The following is a 23,652-nucleotide window of genomic DNA, read 5'->3' on the forward strand; positions in this document are numbered from 1 at the left end:
TCTTCTTGACCAAAAGGGGGATGTGAAAGGAAATGAAATAAGCTTCAGTGGCAGAGAGATTCCAAAAGGAGCCGAGAGGTCACTCTGGTGGGCACTCTTATGCACACTTTAGACAACCCTTTTTAGGTTCTAAAGAATTGGGGTAGCTGGTGGTGGATACCTGAAACTATCAAACTACAACCCAGAACCCATGAATCTCGAAGACAGTTGTATAAAAATGTAGCTTATGAGGGGTGACAATGGGATTGGGAAAGCCATAAGGACCAAACACCACTTTGTCTAGTTTATGGATGGATGTGTAGAAAAGTAGGGGAAGGAAACAAACAGACAAAGGTACCCAGTGTTCTTTTTTACTTCAATTGCTCTTTTTCACTCTAATTATTATTCTTGTTATTTTTGTGTGTGTGCTAATGAAGGTGTCAGGGATTGATTTAGGTGATGAATGTACAACTATGTAATGGTACTGTAAACAATCGAAAGTACAATTTGTTTTGTATGACTGCGTGGTATGTGAATATATCTCAATAAAATGATGATTAAAAAAAATAAATAAATAAAAAAAAAAAAATAAAAGACCAGGCCTAAATGCTATCCGTTGAAAGGTCAGCTTACAAGGTCAGCCCCTGGCTGGCATCTGGGAACTTGGATTTCTGGAGGGTTCCCACCATTCCCAGACTGATAAGAGTGTCTCACTATGACTAAACTGTTTGTATAAACTATATGGTTATGCTGAACACCTACTTTCCTTCTAGAAGTCTGGCATTTGGTATATGCCAGGCCGAGCCTGCCTATCTGACCAGCCCCCAACAAAAACCTTGGATGCTGAGTCTCTAGTAAGCGTTTCTGGTTGGCAATAATTCATATTTGTTTTCACAACTCTTTGCAGAGGAATTAAGAATGTCCTATGTGACTCCACTGTGAGAGGACTCTGGAAGCTTGTGCCTCATTTCCTCCCAACATTGCCCCATGTGCCTTTTCCTTTTACTGGTTGTACTTTGTATCCTTTTACTATAATAAATCATAACTCTGTGTGCAAAAAAAAAAAAAAAAAAAAAGAAAGGGAGCTATTAAGTGTGTTAGATGGTGCTGATAAGTTGAGTGAAGGGATGACTAAGAACTTAATAGATTTGGCAATATGGGGCTCATTGGTGTCCAGGTGACCATGACAGAGAGAATGGTAGGTACAAGAGCTGAGAGGAGTGAGTTCCAAGAAGGAATGTAGGAAAGGACATGGAATCAAGAATTAAACCTATGAAGAATCAAGGGATTGCCGCATCAGAGAAGATTTTAGGGGTCAAGTAGTCTGGGGCCTTCCAAGACATCCCTCATAAAGTAAATAATAACTTATGGCATCTTGAAAATCCCAGCATTAAAAGGAAGCACTTGCCTACATGACCCCTTGCATTTTGGAGACATATTCCTCATTTGGGAATTCTCCCCCAGCCCATTTTTCAAATGGCATGAAAGGCTGCCATCTTTGAGCAGGGCTCAGAGGAGGATAGTTCTCCATAGCAGGTCCAGGTGAGCATGAGTAGTCCTGCCATTTGAGCCATATGACACAGTAGACCTTATGGTTTTAGAAGTGTCTGTAGTGGGAAAGATGCCATAAAGAGATTATGGAAGGCCCCAGTAAAGAACCACAGTGTAAACACCCATGGTTCTGAAACAAGATCTTGTTACCTACAGGAAAGAAAACAAAAGGTATCATTCATAAAAAGAGTGCTGGCTTGCTACTCTGTCCTTATAGAATCAGAGCACCCACCATGGGATTTCAAGTGACTGTGATCTTGATATTGTCAGAGCCATCAATTCATAAGGTTAGGCTGGCCCCAAACAATCCATTGAAAATAGAAATAGTACATCTAGGAAGGTATGAGCAAGGCCAGAGGACACAGGAAAGCTGCACAAGTAGGTGGCCCAGAATTCCATGGTGCCCACCATTGGCACACTGGCTCTTCTTCCTAAGTTAACATCTAAGTCCACATTGGAGATGGTTTAAGAGGAAAAAGACTGAGCTGTTTAAGGATGGTTTGGTTCAATGTATGTGTGGAAGCTGAAAATGACCAGCAGCTACAGTACAGGTTTTCTCAGACGAGAACCAGAAAGATAGCAGTGAAGGAACATTTTTCCAATAGGCCAAGTTTTGGAGGTACATTTGGTCATACCCTTTGTGAGGAAAATGAACTGAGGTAAGAGCGTATGGATCAATGGCCATTTGAGCTTGACTGGTTGATTGAGGGACTGGGAGGGGAAAGATTGAAAAATGAAACAAGGAGATCTGTGGAAGGGGCATATAGATGGACTTATAAGATGGACCCAAAGTGTTTTGTACCCTAGAACAGTCATCAACCAACCAATGTAACAAAATAATTTGGCCAATTGATATCAACCAGCCTCTGTCATTGGCCATCCTCGGCTTATACAATGGATGATGAAAGGCCTAGTGATGGCAGCAGGAGTAGAGGCTATGAACTGGCCTTATAGCATGGGCTCCCTCTGAGCAAGGCTGATCTAACTACTGCTGCTGCCAAACGTCCAACTTGCCAGCAACAGAAACCAGTGCTCAGCCCCCATATGGGACAGTCCATTGAGGAGATCAATTAGACAAACAAGATAAGCTGATTACAGTGAACCTTTACACCCTAGAAAGGGCATTAATACATCTTGACTGAAATTAACTCATATTCTGGTGTGGTTTTACCTTTCTTTTCTGTAGGGCCTCAGCTAGCACCACGATTCAAGTGCTTAGAGAGTATTTTATCCTCTTAAATGAAATTCTGCATACCTTCACACCAAACTAAAAAATTTACCCTTAGAGAAAGGGAGATGAGGCTGTGGACACATGACTATGAAGCTGTCAGGCTGATGGAGAGATGAAAAAGCCTTTGAAGGCACATCTGCGATGCCAGATGAGTGATTATACTCTGCAAGGATAGTGCATCATCCTCCAGCATAAAGTATGCACACTAAATCAACAACTGCTATATGGTTCTGTGTCTTCAGTCAGTAGAATACTTGGGTCTTGGTTTGGCAGCTAAGGGGTACAAATGGCTCTCCTTACCATCACTCCTAGTGATCCTCTTGGAGAATGCTTACTTCTCTCACCTGCAAGTCTAGGCACTGCAGGGCTAAATGTTCTGGTTCTACAAGGAACAGAGAAAATGCCCCATTAACTCTGAGCATGGCTGCAGCGTGGTCACTTTGTGCTACTTGTATAGAGACTAACAGGAAGCAGGAAATTGAGTCACAGGTGTAATTTATCTTGGTACTCAGGAGGAGATAGGGTTCCTCTTATATAAGGGTGGTGGGGAAGAAACTGTTTAGCACTCAGGTGATCCAATTGTGATAGAAAATGGAGAGGAGCGGGAGCTCTGGACTGATAAGGGCATGGTGATCAGGAGCAAAGACACCATGGGAAGGGGACCTGTGTTACTCCACCAGGTGAGCCAGCTAGACCAACAGAGGTACTAGGCAGAGGAAATCTGGAATGGAAATATTAGAGGAGAGAGAAAATGAGTATCTATTGTGTCCTCAAGCCCAGCTGCAATGGTGGGGGCTATAGTTGATCCTACTGTGAGGGATTGAATTGTGTCCCCCAAAAAGATATGTTCAAGTCCTAATCCTTTGTCCTGTGAATGTGCTCCTATTTGGATATAGGATCTTGGAAGATGTTATTAGTTATGATGAGAACAAACTGGATCAAAGTGGGCCCTGATCCCGGATGACTGGTGTTCTTATAAGGAGAGGAAATTTGCACCCAGACAGACAGAGATGAGGCCAGGTGATGGAGGCAGAGATTGAGCTATGCTGCCCAAGCCAAAGAATACCATGGATTGCCTGTCACCCACCAGAAGCAGGAGAGAAGCATTGAACAGAACTGTTCAATGAGGAAGCATGGCCCTGTCAAACTTGATTTCGGACTTCTAGACTCAAGATCCTCGAGACAATCCATTTCTGTTGTTTTAAGCCACTCAGGTTATAAGACTTTGCTCTGACAGCCCTAGGAAACAAAGACAACTTCCTCTTGTAAATCTCCCCAGGGGGAGAGACCAACCAAAATCCTGAAGGAGATCGTCCTATATTGGGTGAACTTAGACAAAGCAAGTGGCGTGCTGCTCAGAAACTCCCTCAGGATTAAGACTCATCTCCCCAGCTGCCTGGATCATTGCCTGCTGACAGCTCACCATGGAGTCCCTCCCCAAAATTGCCCTCAGACAGACAGTTGCTTCATCCAAGGTTATGGCCCCCTCTGCAGGTTGGATCTCATCTAATGACTGGATCATGTTCGGATACAAAAGCTAGGACCTATCATAATATTTGAACAAATAACTCCAAAGGAGTGTTGTAGATCGAAACTCCCAGTGAGCTTGGCTGAGGCATCTGTTATAACTTCATCTCAGTTCAAATTGTCCCTTGTCCAATCCTGCTTACTTCACTCTCTTGCAGGTGTATTTGTATAGTGCCCTCTTCCATATACCTCCTGCACATAAATCTCAGTTTCAGAGTCTGTTTCCTGGGGGATCCATGGTGAATCAGTCATATTTTATAGTTTCTTTACAATTGCTTGATTTTTCAACATAAAATAAATTAATGAGATTTTTAAAGAAGTGGTTTCAAATATTTAGTAGCGTAAAGAGACATTTTGGCTAAATGATGTCCGAAAAAAATGCAAAATGACTCTCATAGTGAAGCAGAGATTTTACTATTTTGCTTTTGGTTTTGGTTTCTGTTCTGATGCCACAAGGAAGCTCTTATTCCTGCCAGCCAAATTCCTTCTTCACAAGCAGAAACCATATGAGATTTCTTTTTTTCTGTTTTTTATTTTTTTGTTTTAGACTTTACCCTCAAATGTAGCTACATAAAAAGGTATTGACACAATAGAAGCAAGGAAAGAAAAAACACAACTTTTGTTTATTTCTAAATACCCTATAGGAAGTTGTAAAAAGATTCATGCATAACAATGGAATGTAAATTTAGGTAATGATTTGGAGCATCTCCCATTGCAGCCTCAGCCTTGAAAACAGCAGATTTCCTCAGAAATTCATTGTAGCTGAACATAAAATTCTTGTTACACTATGGCTAATTGGCATTGCACAAGCATATGTAATGAGTTCTTCAATAAAGAAATAAATACCTTTTTGTGTAGAGGGTGGAAAAAGGATAATACGGGAGAGAATCTTTTAGTAAATGAGTCAAGATAGGGATTCAGTTTTAAGATTTTTCATTTATATTTGCATTTATAGCACTGAGCCGTAAAATTTCCAAATGAAAAAGTGGCAGCACTCTGTGACAGAGGCAAATTAGAGTAATTATGGGAAAAAAAAAAATAGAAGAACCCCTCAGGTCCCCATGCTTAATTAGTATAAAAACATTAGTCTTGCAAATTTACGTAGTTTCATTTCTTCTTTTGTTTTTTGACCCAAGGATATAGGGAAAATAACTAACATGCTGCAGATCTGGGATGAGTTCTAAAGCTCTGCTGCTTCACTTGCATGATTCACTCAACTTGCTATTTTTAAACGATTTCTTGAAACTACTAGTTTTTAGAAAAGATTTAAGATGCCCTAAAAATATCAAAGCAAGAAAAATAAGAGGGTAAGTAAGAGTAAATAAATCTGCATAGAGAACAAAATGAGAACAGGAAAGCTAAGCCTAGGCCAGAAATTAATATAGCACACAACAACATACTTATACCCAGTGGTACCTCTAGTAGATGACAGCTAATTTGGTCTAAACTTTATAGCAGCCAGCAGGAAGAGGGAATGATGACAATGATTTGATTCACAACCTCTACAAGGTAGGAAGAAGCCATTGGATTAAAACAAGCACAATAATTCTTGTTGCTGAGACCTGAAAGATGTTTCTCCTGAGTCCTCCCACAGAAGACAATATATTGGAGTTAAAAAACAAAACAAAACAAAGAAACCTTTAACATTTGGGTGGATAGGTAGGAGGCTTTTATTCTATTGGCAGATCCTCTCCATCATTGTAGACATTGCTTCAAAAAATTCCATAGATGAGATTCCAAACACATTGTTGTCCTTTCTGTGTGTTATTTCTTGGTTGTTTTCTGGATCAATGCCATTCAATGTCTGTGAACTTCTGTGGTGCAAGTTTTTTTGTAGGGTCGGATTTCTTCAAAACCAAATCCTGGGATCCACATGTTCCACTGGTGCTCTAGAGGCATTTGGACATCTTTCACCTTCAGGGAGCTGGACTTGCAATGCCAAGCAAGCTGGCAGATTGCTGTCACCACACTTCCGATGAATTCATCAGCAATCTGCAGCAGCATCTCCTCCATATCTTCATCCAACTGCTCACTAGGATCCACTAGGATCCACTTCTCTTACTAAGTCCTGCAATTTTTTCTTGGTGAATACCGCATTGTTTTCAGGGCTAAAACAACCTCCTGTTCCAGGAGTGATTGGTATCTTTACTATTGTAGTACTGTTCACCATGGAGCCCTGTGAAATTGTGCTGATTAGTGCCAGTTTTATGGATAAGAAATTGGAAAGGTTTATTGGGATTGAGGGACCAAACTGGTTCATAAACTACAGAGCTTTGGATTTCAGCTCACAGAGTTTATCAAGATCCTGTTTCCTTTTGGAGCTGTGGGGACTGTGCCAGTTTGTATGTATTATGTCCCCCAGAAAAAGCCATATTCTTTGATGAAATCTTGTGGAGCAGACATTTTAGTGCTGATTAGATTGGAATTCTTTTGAGTGTTTCCATGGAGATGCACCCCACCCAACTGTGGGTGATGAATCTGATTAGATAATTTCCATGGAGGTGTAACCCCACCCATTCAGAGTGGGTCTAAATTCAATCCCTGGAGCCATATAAATGAGCTGACAAACAGAAGGAACTCAGTGTAGCTGTGAGTGACATTTTGAAGAGGAGCTACAGCCAAGAGGGACACTTTGAAGAAAGCACAGGAGCTGCAGATGAGAGACAGTTTGAAGACAGCTGTTGAAAGCAGACTCTTGCTCTGGAGAAGCTAAGAGAGGACAAATACCCCAAGTGAAACTAAGTGACATTTTTGAGGAACTGCAGCCTAGAGAGGAACATCATGGGAGAAAGCCATTTTGAAACCAGAACTTTGGAGCAGACGCCAGCCATGTGCCTTCCCAACTAACAGGTTTTCTGGACACCATTGGCCATCCTCCAGTGAAGGTACCTGATTGCTTATGTGTTACCTTGGACACTTAGTGGCCTTATGACTGTAACTGTGTAACCAAATAAACCCCTTTTATAAAAGCCAATCCATCTCCGGTGTTTTGCATTCCAGCAGCATTAGCAAACTAGAACAGGGACCAAGGCCAATTAAAAGCAACAGCATCAATTTCCCCGTGATATGTGGCAACTGCCCCAGTGAAGCATTTGTCTCAGCAGCCAGTCTGACTTTTAATGATGTTTTGTATGAACATTGTTAGAGAAGCAAAAGTTTGCTAAGGTTGTTTTCATAATGTCCCTGAATTTAAGCCAATGACATAATGCCGAAGAGCAAGTTGGTGTATAAAAGTTTAAATAATGTTTACCACAGAAATATGCCACGTGCAAACACTGAAGTCTACCAAGTTCTGTACAAAATGAAGTTTGATGAATCTTATAGTGCAGTTGCATCTAAAACAATAGTCTACAATGATGAAAACAGCTCTGTCGATTGCCTTGAGCTGGCAGTAAAAGGAACAAATTTTAGTTATTTCCCAATCCTCATGTCTTAACATGAAGAGGCTTCCATTAGCACAGCAGTTCTCAAACTTTTTGTCTCAAGACCGCTTTGCATTCTTAAATATTATTGAGGACACCAAAGAGCTTTTGTTATATGGGTTATAGCTACTGTACAATAAATTAAAACTGAAATTTTTTTAAAAAGATATTTACTCATTCACTCATTTTAAATTACACTATTAACCTATTATATGTTAACATAATTTATTTAATGAAAAATAACTTTTCAAACCAAAAAATTAGTGACAAGCATTGTTTTACATGGTTGCAAATCTATTTAATGTCTACCAATAGAAGACAGCTAGAACAACAGATTTGCTTCCTTCACTCTGATGAATTATGTTGTTTTGATTGAGGTTCATGAGGAAGATCCAACCTCACTGAAGGGCTGTGTGGTTGGAAATGGAAGGCTCATGGAGAGGCTCCAAGGATTCTCCAACCCACCTTGAGAACCACTGTTTTAAAGTAACACTCTTAGCTTCTATATCTCCACTTATTGCCCTCCATGGAGGAGTCATGAATTTCCTGAATTTGGAGAGGTGAGTGGACTGCTCTCTATGCCAATTTACTCAGAGCTAAAGACATCTTTCTGGTGAGCATTAATCAGAAAAAGAAAAAGTTAAAATATTAATCTCCATCTGCCTGACTGCTGTGTCTATCTCTCAACCGGTCCTGAACGGAAGAGAAGAAATGAGTGTTATTTATTGACTCCTTAAATGCCAGCAAGTGGAAGGCCATATGCTGGGCTGTCCAAAGCCACATTGCCTTGAAAATATGATGCCAGATATGGCAAGGGAGGAAATTTTTATAAGATTTCTTATTGAGATGTTAATTTAAGTAATTCTAGTTTTAAGAAATTTGCAAAATTATGTGTATCAATTTTCTGTATTATAAATAAATAAAAATGAAAAGAAACTGCAAAGAAGGCATGCACCTGTGCAGATGACTATAAAATAAAAGTTAGTGAAAGACACTTGTACCTTGAATGTGCAATGTTTCCTACACAGATTATGTACCTAGGTAGACTATGAGCTCCAAGTAAGAACTATAAAGCAATTCATCTGCAGACCAAGTATGACTTGTAATACGCTTTTTAAACACCAAGCATTATTTTATTGAAATACTTAATATAGATAAGCAAAATGGAAATAAGCCATTGAAAATACTGTTAAAAAGACTCCAGCAATAATGCTTGGTATATTGAGACTGCATGGCATGCAAAATCAAATACTAAGAAAAATATATATGTACACTCACTTGCTGCATTTTTGTGCACCAAAGAAACTAAAGCATTTATATCTGTCATAAGATAGATGTCTATCAGTATGACTCAGAAATTAATAATAAAGTGACCCTGGATTACAGCCTGCCTTCCAAACTTAGTCTAAGTGCTAATAAACTTACATCAAAAGTCAGCCCTCGTTCTCACTTAAGAGTATGTTATAGCTAGAGATTTCCTAAGTCCTGGAAGTAAAGTTTCTTACTTAGGAAGTGTTGGAGCAAAACACATTCAATTAGACAAGGGGATTCTTTAGAAACGAGGTTGTGTTATGTAAGTAAATATGCAGCTTTTCAAATTCAAGTTGGTGTTTTGAATAGTTAAAATGGTTTCTGCTTGAATGAATAAATGATTGTTCCTTTAATATATGTTTTCCTGTTAACTATGTCACCACTATTTACAGCTCTTTCTGAAAGACTCTATACTTACCACTCCCTAAATTGTCAAGACTAGTCCTAATCCCATTACCTCCCCTATTAATCTTCATTGTCAGACCAGATGTCCTTCCTTTTCGATTAGGACCTACATTAAAGGGAGGCAATTCATTAAAGTATGGCAATTCAGATGAAAAATTTAAGGGGATGCCAACAAACAGTGTAACAAAAAATAAATATTTTAATGCAATATTTAAAAAAATCAAAACCAATACAAAAAAAAATCTGTGATCAATGAAATGTCAGCATTTTAAACGAAGATAGACTATTGCTGTTTGCTATACAGCCCCTTGTTATTGTGCAACAGGAACAGTGTTTTCCAGCCATTGGGGGTTTCCCAGGTCGCCACAGAAGGCAGGTTTATGAGAACTAACAATGGTGTGTAAACAGATTGGGCAATGTAGAGCTTTATATATAGCTGTGTTTTTGTTATTGTAAAACTCTTTATTAACTTTTTGTACTCAGTTCAAAATATGGTAGGATATTTTGATAAGTGCAGGTAGGGATGCACATTTCTGCTTTTACCTCAAGCTCTGACAGATATCACTACTAAATGCATTCTTTTCTTATATTGCATATGTACCTTGAGACCTAAATTTCTATGCATCATCCAACTACCATGTGTCTCTCTCATTATCTATCCTTTTCTCTCTCATTGACAGCCCAATTGCTTCTAAGTTGTTTATACTCACTTTCACCTTTTTCTCAACTCAAAGCTTACTCCTCAATCCACTCCAAGGCTTTGTATCATTTACTCCATGGGAAAACCACCTACTAATGCCCTTATTGACATTCTTGTTGTTAACCCTAGTTTTCATTTTACATCATCACTCAGCATCACTCAATGTTCTGGACCAATCTCTTTCCAGAAACTCTTTCTGGCAGCTACCATGATACCATACCCTCCATGTTTTCCTTTTACCTGTCTGGCTATTCTTTTTTGTCTCTCACAGTTTCTTCCTCTTATTATTATTAAACATTGACATTTCTTATGTCATATGTCTGCTGATCTCCCCATTCTGTACTCATTGTTTGGCAATCTTATCCACATTCATGAGTTCATGGGCTCCTATATACTCATGAAAACTATATAGAGACTCAACTGCTTCTTCTGTACATTGACTTGAATCTGTCAGTCACTTCACACTCAATTTGTCTAACACCAAACTCAACTTTCCCTCCCTTGGTTGGTATGCTTTCATCCAATAACTCAAATTATAATTCAAGGAGTCATCCTTGACACATCCCTCTCTTTTACCCCCTCCATATCAACCAGAGCTGGCTCTTCCAAATTTATCCAGTTTTTCACCTCCATTGTCATCTCTTTAACCTAAGTACCATCAAGTCACTTTTGAAATATTGAGATAACCTCAACTAGTCTTCCCAGTCCCCATTTATACTTCTCTTATCCATTGTCCACCCTGAAACCAGAGTTCTTTTTAAAAAATCATTTATTCTATTTATTTTGAAAGATTATTCTGGCAGTCATGGGACTAGAAAGAGAAAATCTTGAAGGCAAGAAGACTGGTAAAAAGGGATTCTGTACTAATTCAAGCTAGATATGATAAAAGGCTATACTAGGTTAAAAAGTTGGATCCAAGATATTTTTGGGGAATAGAAGTGGTAGCATGTGGTGACTGACTGCAGGGCGTTGAGGTAGACAAGAAGGATACTTTGGACTGCAGAAATTAATATCTTACACATGATCACATAATACTGAAATTGTAGAGTCATGATTTGAGCTCAGGTGTGCCACATTCCATAGAAGACTATTTTAAGCTGTTCTTAGAAATGGGATTGTGTAAATATGTGAAAGTCTTTCCCTTTTAAAATCTCTTCCTCAATCCTACATCTTCCCTCTGTTTTGGTTTATTTGTCAATTTATTCTCAAAGTCAAAATACTTCTTCCTTCCACTATCTTTGGAATCTGCTTTCATTTCTCTATCCCAATGGCTAATATATTAATTCAGTTGCTCATTGTATTTCATGTGCACATAGTTTCTCTCCCTCCAATTATTTTCCACATTGATGTCAAAACATAATTGATATTATCTCCACTCTTTTGGATCCTTTAGTGGTTACAAGCTATTAGCATTTTAAAATTCCGTAACAGGGTATGTAGAATCCATAATGTAACTTTTGCCTCTCTAACTCTTTCCCATAGGAAATGTTCAATCCTTCAGTGTATTCTTTCATAGATTCATATTTTGCAATATCTATTTTGCTCTCCTTGCCTAAAATACCCTCCCTACCTGATCTTCTTATGGTGAATTTCCATTTACCATTCATATCTCAGATCCTATTCTACCTCCTCTTTCAGAAAGCCTTTCTGGCTAGTCCCTCTCTGGGCTAGGTACTACTTCCAAATGCTTAAATATTACAAAATGTATTGTCATTTCCATTTATTTGTCTTCTGCATTAATTAGAGCACCTTGAGATCAGAAAGTAACAGATTTTAAAACAGGAAATGTAGCTTGATAATGAAGAGGATAGGTTCTGGATTCTGATAACCTGCATTTAAATCCTTACAATGCCATTTATTAGCTGTGCATTAGTTTCATCACCTGAAAATAGCAGATAATATTAGTATGTACCTCAAAAGGATTTTGTGTAGATCATTAATTGAAGTATATGAAGTTATCACAGTGCTTAATATATATGAGTATTCAGTACAGATTTGTGAATGAACACTTTTATACTTTTTTGAGACCTTACATATTCAAGGAATACCGTTCCTTAATAAGCAAAGAATTTACGGGAAAATTTTAAGTGAGTACCCAAGTGGATAATATAACTTTCATGATATATTTTAATCATGATTTTTACATATAGTCTGTGAATTAGAACCTAAGATTAGGACCTTCCTAGGTGATAGCTGATCAACTACAAGATGCTGTTTCCATGAATGTGTTTGGAAGAATGATTGCTGTGTCTACCATAAAACACAAATTCTATATATGAATATAACTATACATCATGATTTTGAATTTGTTACATTTATTCTTTTGTTTCCACTATGAATCCCTTCTGGGTTTTTTTTTTTTTTTAATAATTTTTTTTCTGTGGGATGCCACGAAATCTTTTGGCTTGTTTTATTTTATACAGATTTCCCTTGTCTCACTATCTTATGTGTTCTCATTTCTATATAAGTGGTATGGTCCTCTTAAGAGCCACTTGAAACTCACTTATCCTTCAAGAAAGCATTACAGGTACAAGATATAATGTGAAGTTTAATTTCAGCAGGTCTGAAATTAGTCAGAGCTGGTTTTCTGAAATCACACAAACCAACCTGGTACTGACCCCTGGTCAAGAGAAATGCACTGATTAACAGTGTTGCTTTCTAACCATGCATCTGAGGCAAATTTGAGGGAGTTTTGTGCCAGCTTGGCAGCACTGTTTAGTGATAACATCTAAATTGAAACTTCCCAACTGGTTTAGGTGCGATTCAACAATCCCCCACCTTCATCCCAGGACTCTGCCATTGAGGGTAGTTGCTTAGCAATAATATGCCTCTGTCACTATCAGGTTATAAGACCTTGGTCAAGATTCCACCTGGTTCTTAGCTGTTTTGTGCTTATGTTGATAGCTTCTGATTCTAGAGAAAAAGCCTGTTTCACTAGAAGCCCTGAGATGTAGAGGAAATATAATCAGAGCTTGTGCCTGGACTCCAGACCTTTGCAGTGGGGCTGCCTTTAGCTGGGGTGCATATCCTTCCATCAACCCTCTTGCTCTATTGTATCTTGTTCCTGCAAAAGACCACAGATTCATAAGCATTTGTATTTTGAGTCTTACGAGTCTTTTTCAGAAATTAAACTCTGACTGCCACCATTAACATGCTAGAATATGACAATAATACTCAATTTGTCAGTATTCAATTGATCTCTGTCACTTCAATCTGGTTTTTGCTCATGAGCCTGTAAATAGGGAGGCCAAAACTTTCTCCCCTATTGGCCTAGGGTTCTCATTCTAGCATGTAGTTCACGCAGCAAATCTGGCCAAACAAAGCATAGCATAATGAATGATCTCTTTCTTCCAGGAAATATTCCACAGCTATGAAAACTATAACTTTTTATAGTTTTTTAAAATAGTGCTTTTTAAAAATAGTGAACATTAATGGTATAATATTATGTGTTGATTACTACTCTAAGCAGGTAAATCTTACTTAAATTTAAAAACAATTCATTAAGGAAGAATCTAGTATGTTCTAAAGATACAGATGAGAAAACAGAGACAAAGATAGATGTACTTTTCCCAAGATCTCACAACTAGCAAGTAGCTGAGTCAGAATTGAACCTATCCAGTCTGGGTTCAGAGTTCACATATCTGATCATTCCTCCCTGCTGCTTAATAAACCCTCAACTCTAGTCCAAGCCACCATTTTCTTTAAAAGAAAACAATCAGAAAAAGCCTTCTAATTGTTTCCCCATATCTACTCTAGATCCATGTAGGTCCTTCTATATAACAGGCAGAAGTGATCAAAGAGTATACTAAATTATGCAACTCATTAATTGAAATTCTTCCACGGCCTCCCATTGCTATTAGAATAAAATCCAAATTCCTTACCTTGGCCTATAAATCTCTGTGTGACTGACCCTTGACCACTTCTCTAACCTCAGATCAAATCACTCTGCTGATTTTCCATTGCCCTCTAGCCCAGTGGAATGCTTATCTGCCCCTTAAACTCCTCAAGTTTAAGCCCATCTCTGGCCTTGACTTTTCTGAGGTCTTTCCAGGAATCTACTGAAGTAGCCACACACACCCCTCAAATCACCATTGATACTGTTGCCGTATTTTTTCCCTTATAACATTTAAAGTATGTCTAAAATCGTATTATTATACACTTGTTGTTCTAGTTTGCTAATGCTACTGGAATGCAAAACACTAGAGATGGATTGGCTTTTATAAAAGGGGGTTTATTTGGTTACACAGTTACAGTCTTAAGGCCATAAAGTGTCCAAGGGTACCTTCACTGGAGGATGGCCAGTGGTGTCCAGAAAACCTCTGTTAGCTGGTAAGGCACATGGGTGGCGTCTGCTCTAAAGTTCTGGTTTCAAAATGGCTTTCTCCAAGGACGTTCCTCTCTAGGCTGCAGTTCCTCAAAAATGTCACTCTCTGTTGCTCTTGGGGTGTTTGTCCTCTCTTAGCTTCTCTGGAGAAAGAGTCTGCTTTCAACGGCCATCTTCAAACTGTCTCTCATCTGCAGCTACTCTCTCAGCTTCTGTGCATTCTTCAGAGTGTCCCTCTTGGCTGTAGAAGCTCACTCCTTCTGTCTAAGCTTATATAGTGCTCTAGTAAACTAATCAAGCCCACAGAAAACTATCCAATCAGAGTTATCACCCACAGTTGGGTGGGGCACATTTCTATGGAAACAACCTGATCCAAACATTCCAAACTAATTCCCACTAATATGTCTGCCCCCACAAGATTGCATCAAAGAACATGGCTTTTTCTGGGGGGCATAATATATACAAACCGGTACCTTCGTTAAATGTTTATTTTCTATATCCCCTTTAGAAATGTAAACTCCAAAAGGTAAGGATTTTTTCTATCTGATTTCTTGCCATGTCCCTGAGACCTAGAACAGATTTGGCATACAGCAGGACAGATGAACAGATTTGGCATACAGTAGAACAGATGAACCGAATTTACCAGAAATGAACAGACTCTGAGGGACCTGTGAAATGATAGGGAAATATTCCTATATTGGATTCACAAAAGAAAAGGAGAAAGAGAATTAGAATAAGAGTGTATTTAAAGAAATAATGGTTGAAAACTTCTCAAATTCAGTGAAAGAAATAAACCTACAGATTCAGGAGGCTTAGTGAATCCCAAACAGGATAAGCCCAAAGAAATCCATGCCAAGAAACTTATCATAATTGAATTTCTGAAAACTGAAGGCAAGGAAAATATCTTGAAAGCATCCAGAGAGGAAACAATACACTGCCCGTAGGGGAACACTAATTTGAATGCCAATGTATTTTTTATCTGAAGCCATGGAGGCCAGAAGAAAATGGCCTTTTGGGTCTCTAGTGTCTAGAACAGTAATTGTCACGTAGGTGTTTTCCAAGTAAACACTTTCCTTCTTTTAATAATCTGCTGAAGCAGAGAATCATCAAGTAACTTTCTTTGTCCAATTCTGTCCTAAACACTCCATCCCTCCTCCCACCTCATATATGTATAAATATATATTTCTCTCCCAGATATATTAGGTGCTAAATCTTGGGTGATCAAAGAACTCTTTATACACAAATTTATCAATTATACTTTATTGTTGTTACTCTTTTACATATTTGTATACCATTCATTTTTTTTCCAGTTACTGACACAGTTTTACTATTACTGAATAAATTAATGCTTGCTTGATAAATAAATAATTGAATAATGTTATAGCCATGATATGGCACCTTATATTTTACAAAACCCTAATATTTTCCATTATAATCAAGATCATTCTAAATGTTTTATAGTAATGTTCATCTTTACAATATGTAGTTTTCGTTTCTTATTCCTTTGACATCAATGTTTTTTTTTCTGTTTGTTGGTTGATTCAAAACTATTACTTAGAAGAGTCAGTATCATGTAGTTTAGGAATGTGGCCTCTGGACTTAGTTTGATTCCTATTTTTTCATAGCACTTACTAACATCTGGTTAATATTTTTATTAATTTTACTCTGTCATTTATTGGCTGTCTGAACCTGACCAAATAACAATCTCTCTGAGCCTCAGTTTCCTCATCAATAAAGCAGTATTTATCTCATAAGATGTCTATAAGGATTAAATGTGATTGTACCTAGTGTCTAGTATATTCTCAATTAATGTTAACTGTAATTATTATTATTTGTGTTTAATTCACACTGTAGTTATGTCAGTATTCTAGTTTCCTAAGCTGCTCAAGCAAAGACCATGCAGTGCTTCAGCTTAAGTAATGGGAATTTATTGGCTCATGATTTGAGGCTGGGTAAAAGTCCAAATCAAGGCATCATCCAGGAGATGCTTTCATCCTGAAGACTGTTGCGTTTGTTCTGGGCTGGCTGTTGGCAACCCTTGGTCCTTAGTTTGTTACATGGCAAGGCACATGGTGTCATCTCCTTGTCAATCCCCTCTCTTCTAGGTTCTGTTGATATTCAGCTTCTGGCTGCTGCCTCTGGATTTTTCTCTCTGTCTGAATTTTGTTCTGCTTGTAAAGGACCCCAATAATAAGAATAAGACCCATCCTGATTGGACTGGGCCACACCTTAAGTGAAGTAACCTCATCAAAAGGTCCTACTTACAGTGGATTCACACGGACAGAAAAGGATTGAATTTAAGAACATGTTTTTCTGGGATACACACAGATCCAAACCACCACAGTCAGTGAAAAACATAATTCTACCTAGAGCTTAGTTATATTTTCTCTCTGTCAAAGGCATAAAAAATAAAAGGATAAGACTAATACCAAACTTGTTTTACACAATTAGTAAAAATTAAACAAGCATTTTAATGTTTTCTGAATTTGCTTTTACACAAAATATTCAATTACAAAAGTATTTGTTCCGGTAGATTTTGCTGTTTTATGCATTATGACACTTATTTTGCTGGCTTTTTCATCTTTTAAAGCACATTTTTACCTTTCCAGCTTATAAATTTCTTATTACCTCATAAAATTTTGTACTTTAACATAGTGCTACTTCTTCCCTGAATGTTACTCTGTCATTGCTGAACTAGTCTTCAAAATGCCAAAGAAACCCATGACTAATCTTACCACTTAGGGGAAATTATTACTATTGATGGCACCCAATGGTTAAGTAAGTATAAGATTCCATCCTCTACATACCACAAAGGATAATATTTTATAAATATCTGTGGTGGTTTGGAGCTCTGTGCCTCAGAAAAACTTTTTCTTAATCTTAATCCATTCCTGTGGGTGTGAATCCATTGTAAATAGGATCTTTTGATAAGGTTACTTCAGTTAAGGTGTGGCCCAGCTAAATCAGGATGGGTTTTAATCCTATTACTGAAAGCCTTATAGGGAAGTCCACAGAGAGAGAGAAAGCCACAGTGGAGCAGTTAAAAGATGAAAATCAAGGGAACAGGAAAGAGAAGGGAGAAGTGAGGAGACAGCACCATGGGCCTTGCCATGTGGCAGAAAAGCCAAGGACCAAGGATTGCCGGCAGCCAGTCCCAGACCATGACGGTCTTCTGGGAGAAAACATCGCCTTGATGATGCCTTGATTTTGGACTTATCCTAGCTTCAAAACCACGAGCCAATGGGTTCCCATTATTTAAGCCAACCCATTCCATGGTATTTGTTTTGGCAGCCAGGAAACTAAAAACTAAAACACTGCCCCTCCCCATCCTCATAATTATCTTGAGAAACATTTGCTGCCACCCCATCCCCCCAACTAAAAAAAAGGCACAAAATTGTCTTAGTAGTCAACATCATTTCTGGGACCAGAAAAAATCATATTGCCTGTGCTGCGAGCTCACTCCATAGCTATTTAATAAGGCTACTTTGGTAAGCAGTAAAGATCTTCTTTCAGGATCAACATTTGGAGTTCATGGAGTTTATGAAGAGACCTACATGTTTTCTCACCTGAGGCCCCAGTGACCTCAGAAAAAGCCACACAGGATATCAACAAATATATAAACACTTCGACATCTAACAAACATACTCTAACTTATTTTAAAATGAGTTTACATTCCCCCTTTAGCTTAATTTTTTTTCTCCATAAGAAAACATTTGATTAATTTTACTTGTTTATTTTTATTTTCTGTTTCTCTCCATTAGGCATATAGGTGTCACAGGGGCAGGAATTTTGTATGCTTTGGTCATTGCAGTTTCCTTGATGCCTAGAACAGTGCCTACTATGTAGTAGGAATTAATTATATTTTTGTGTATTGAATGAATGAATGAATGAATGCATACATGAATTGGGCATCACCCTACTTTTAAATGTTGTAAAATCAAATGTATTTTTTTCTTTAATAACTAGAAAAATGATGTATTTAGATACTACATCAATAAGAAAACATTGGTCGTCTTTCCTCCTCTTGCTAATTGACTATCTAAAACAGTTTCCAAAATAGAAGCTTAGATAGTTGTATTAGTCACGGTTCTCCAGGGAAACAGAACTAACAGGAGATATCTATAAATAAGAGATTTTTATAAGAATTCTCTCATGTGACTATCAGGATGGGTAAGTCTGAATTCCATAGGGCAGGCCACAAATGGGGAATTCTGATAAAGGTTTCGATGAGTTCCCTAGGAGAAGCTGGCTGGCTGAAGTAGAGATGGCAATTCTCTTTTCTGACTGCTGAAATCATCACTTCTCCTTTTAAAAAGCCTTCAACTGATTGGATGAGACTTATCTTTGTTGAAGGCAATCTCCTCAGTTGATTGCAGATGTAAGCAGCCATAAATGTAGTCAATTTACTGATGATTTAAGTCCATGAAATGTCCTCACAGTAACTATCAGGCCAGTGCTTGCTTGAACAACAGCTAGACACTATCACCTGGCCAAGTTGAAACATGAATCTAACCATCACAATATTCAAAAGGCAATACACACACACACACAAACATATCTAACTTCTTTAGGAACAATTGGCAAAACATTTATAAGAAAAACATAACACTCATATGTGTTTTAAATTTTACAGTGATATCAGTTTGATTTCCTAACCAAAATATCTAACAGCCATGAAAATTATACTATTATTCCATGTAGTCTTTTTTTTTACTATCAGTCTTGAAGGAAATGAAGGCTTATAAAAAATATTCCTGAAACATAAACAAAAATAGATACATTTCAATACTTCCTGGAACCAAAAGATGTTGGTCAGTCAACTATTTCATAGTCAAGAAGAACATGTGTTGAAAATTGTTCAAAGAAAGAAATGACAGAATGCTGATGCTCACAAGGTTTTATAAGAAAAAGTACAAAATTCTTCCTTTTTGTGTGGCATTATATCAATATTTAGTATAATTCAGTGTGACACAAATACAGATCTTCATATTTTCCTTTTCTGAAAAGCCTCTATATTGTTTAAATATCATGTTGAATTAGACTGTAGAACTCTCCAAATTGGCTAAGTGGTTCTACAATAATGCTACTGAATCTGAGCTGCCAAGCAAATGCCAACTCAGCATGATTTCTGAATGGTTGGTAAATGAAGCTTCAAAATTCTAGAGTTTAAAGTGAAAGCACTTTCTTAACAATAATTATCTCAGAATTACATGTCTGTTACAATAACAGCATTAGGGAAAATTCTTTGTTTGACAATTGAAAGACAAAAGGAAAATATTTTTGTAATTATTGAATGTTTGAGTGCATGTAACACTATGCTATATGCTATATGCTATGGTATTGTATATGAAAAAGAAAAATATTCTAGAATAGGATACCATAGAGCCCCTTTTCTTAATGGTGTTTTAAAATAAACAAAAACATGGCCAATCTGAGTGGCATTGATAATCAGCCCATTAGGGCATGAAAGATAGCTGAAGTGCTTCATCCATATTCTTCTCTGGTGACAAGTGCTTTCAGGAAGTTCTAAGTTTTCTCCTATGGAAACAGGGAGTTGTGCCAGTTTGAATGTATTATGTCCCCCAAAATGCCATTATCTTTGATGCAATCTTGTGTGGGCAGACATATTAGTGTTGATTAGATTGTGATTCTTTGATTGAGTGTTTCAATGAAGATGCAACTCACCCAACTGTAGGTGATAACTCTGATTGGATAGTTTCCATGGAGGTGTGGCCCTGCCCATTCAACGTGGTCCCTGATTAGTTTACTAGAGCACTGTATAAGCTCAGACAGAAGGAATGAGTTTGGTACAGCCAAGAGGGACACTTTGAAGAATGCACAGGAGCTGAGAGAGGAGCTGCAGCTTACAGAGACATTTTGGAGATGGCCTTTGAAAGCAGACTTTTGCTCCAGAGAAGCTAAGAGAGGACAAACACCCCAAGAGCAACTAAAAGTGACATTTTTGAGGAGCTGCAGCCTAGAGAGGAATGTCCTGGGACAAAACCATTTTGAAACCAGCACTCTGGAGCAGATGCCAGCCACGTGCCTTCCCAGCTAACAGAGGTTTTCTGGATGCCATTGGCCATCCTTCAGTGAAGGTACCCCCTTACCTTGGACACTTTATGGCCTTAAGACTGTAACTCTGTAACCAAATGAACCCCTTTTATAAAAGCCAGTACATTTCTGGTATTTTGCTTAATGGCAGCATTAGCAAACTAGAACAGGAGTGATCTGATTAATTCTTTCATAGTGGCAATTGTCTGCCATGAATAGTTTTATTTTTAAAACCTAGGAACATAATCAAATCATGATAATGAATTTGCTAGTGGTGAGTACCTTGGATTTAGCGACATTGTGGTAGAGGGTATATCTGAACTGGGTGCTTCAGTAGGTGCAAACTGTCATTCTTTTCCAACAATATGTAGCAAGCTGTGGAGCAGGTGGTTCATGGTGGGGAAAAATCAAAATGCTTCCTGCTATCACAACATAACATATGGAAGTTCAAGCAGGGGAAAATGTAACTGTCTGACTTATGACAGAAAATAAAATAATGAAAGAAATCCACATATAAATGCTGAGGTATCCCATGCTGCTATTTCTTTTGTCAAAGTGTAAACATGCAACTCTTCCATCTAGAGAGAAAGCAAAAAACAAAGCTAAACTATTGGCATCTTCTCCTGAAGGGAATCTTCTGTTGCCATGTCAACACTTGCTTTTCCAATGTGGGTATCTCCACCATGTCCTCTCTGTGGGCATCTGTGTACATTATGTCCAGGGAGTGTGGAAAATTGTGTGTGATGTGCTTAAATGCTGCTCATTATGGTTTGAATCCACAGGTGACACTTGATTAAATACTTCCTTGGTCCACACAGGGCAGGACCATTATTTATGCCCAACATTCTATGCCCAGTAGAGCTTAGTGCAAAAGAATTAATTCAATAAGCAACTACATATTTCAGGAAATGTTTTAGGAAATACAAACACAATATGACAGGAATACTATGTCATTTGACATTTTCAAATTCTAGCTGAGGAGAGACAATAAGAAAAAATATGAAACACATTGAGAAATATTTAATTAACAGATACTCAGAGTAGAGGAAATGATTACGTTTTTAGAGAATCAAGGACACTTATCAGAGAAGATGATTTCTAAGAAAAGTCTTGTAGGAGAAAAGAAATTTGTATATTCTATATTTTTGTAGTAATTTGAGTGCTGCTTGTTTCAAGTGTTTCATGATAATTTTCTTTCTTCTAACTAAATGGTATATGCTTGGAAAGGACACTTTTTTTCTTGAAACCTGTCTCAGCTATTGACATGTACTTGGTATTTACCAATTCAGCATGTAGAGTTTCTATTTCTGTCAATAGTAGGAGGTCTGCGATATGTACTCACTTGTGATTTTGATGAAGCACAAATCTGAATCATGAGCTTTATGAGATGAGTGTGTGTGAATGAGTCATGTATCTAATGGGTGAACATAGCAACATCCCAGCACCCACAATCTGACAGAGATTTGTTGTTCTTTATTATTTTCTACACTGACAATAACTTTTGTGGTGGAAAAAATTATTGAAACTTCATCTAGACAAATAATGTAATGAAGTACATAATAGTGCATATTTTATTTAGTAGCAAAATTACCTTTGATAACTTTATAACTTCTGTCCTATACATATTGAATCATTTAAGCATTTTAAGTCATTCCTTAATGAATTAGTTAGGGTTCTCTAGGGAAACAGAATCAATGAGAGATACATAAGATTTATAAAACTGACTCACACAACTGTGGGTATGCACGAGTCCAAATTCCATAGGGCAGTCAGTAAACTGGCAACTCCAATGAAGATGTTCGATGAACTCAGGAAACAAACTGGCAACTTCGATGAACTCCTCAGGAAACTCTTCACTGGGCAGCCAAAGAAGTGAAGGTCCTCTATCTATCTTGCTTAAAAGTCTTCAACTGATTGATTGGATTAAATCTAGCCAACTACATTCTCTCATTGTGGAAGACATGCCCTTTGCTGAGTCATCAGTCACAGTTGCAGCCAATTGACTGATGATTTAATACACCAGCCTGTTGGTTTATTAACCAGCCACAAATGTCCTCACAGCAATTGTTATGCCAGTGCTTGCTTGACCAGACAGCTGGCCAAGTTGACACGTGAACCTAACCATCACACTTAACATGCTTAGCTGTATTTTTCTATGTTTTGTAGGGAATATTATATAATAAGATATCATTGGTAGAGAGAACCTAAGATGGCAGCTATGTGGGACAGGGCAAAAAAACACCTCTGTGAAAAATGCTAGATAAAAGCCAGAAGGTGACCCAGAATACAGGTTTCAGCAATGCACCAGCTGGACAAGGTCTGCTAGAACCACAGGGGCCGTACACTTGGTGAAACCGGGAGTCTGCATTCTGAAAAGAGTGAGTAAGACGGCTGAAAGACCCAAGACCCACGGCTGTGCTGCGCTGTGGGGAAGCCGGGGGGTTGGCGTTTGGAGATGGACTGGTTCTTTAAAAAAAAAAAGGGGGGGAAAACCCAGGAGGGGCTGCAGTTGTAATGGTGGGAACATGGCAGGAGTGGGCCGAGCTGGCCTCTCGGTGTCTGGCATGGAGAATAGCCTGCGGCAGATTCCCTCAGGGTCAGGGGAGCGGAAGGGAGAACCAGATGGGGAAAGAAACCCCACTGCCTGCAGCTGGCCCTATGGAGGGCTGGAGACACTCCTTCCCGGGGCTGTGCCCACAGCCCAGAGCTGCACCAGTTGTCCCAGAGCTGGGAAGGAGGAACTGAGCGAGGAGGGGTGAGGGGTTGAGACACCCAGTTCAGCCATCTTTGCATCAGGCTGGGAGCGCCCCTGCACAGCTTGGCACCTGGGACTTCCCTTGAGGGATGGCGGTCACTTGTGACGTAGCACAGTGTTTCCTCAGCAGAGGTCCTGGAAGATCACAGCTGAGAAGGTGGGCCTGCTTGGAAAACCCAGGGATGCTACGTCAATGCCAGTGGTTTGTGGGTTAGCGACAGAGAGAGTCTGGGACAGAAGTGAAATGAAGGCTTAGACTCTTGCAGCAGCCTTGAATCTCTGGGAACACTTGCGGGGTTTGAATATTAAAGCTGCCCTGCCTCCCTAGCCACCCAGACACACATTCAGGGTGGATGGCTCCAGCAACACACCCAAACTGAGTTAACCAACTAA

The 23,652-nt window shown here is 38.5% G+C and overlaps 1 pseudogene; it reads right to left on the minus strand.

Annotated features, from left to right (window-relative positions):
• Window positions 1-6,052: 6,052 nt before the first annotated feature.
• Window positions 6,053-6,548, minus strand: LOC119540956 (annotated as a pseudogene).
• Between the last annotated feature and the right edge of the window lie 17,104 nt (window positions 6,549-23,652).

The sequence above is a fragment of the Choloepus didactylus genome, chromosome 7 (genome assembly GCF_015220235.1).
Source record: "Choloepus didactylus isolate mChoDid1 chromosome 7, mChoDid1.pri, whole genome shotgun sequence".
Lineage (NCBI taxonomy): Eukaryota > Metazoa > Chordata > Mammalia > Pilosa > Megalonychidae > Choloepus > Choloepus didactylus.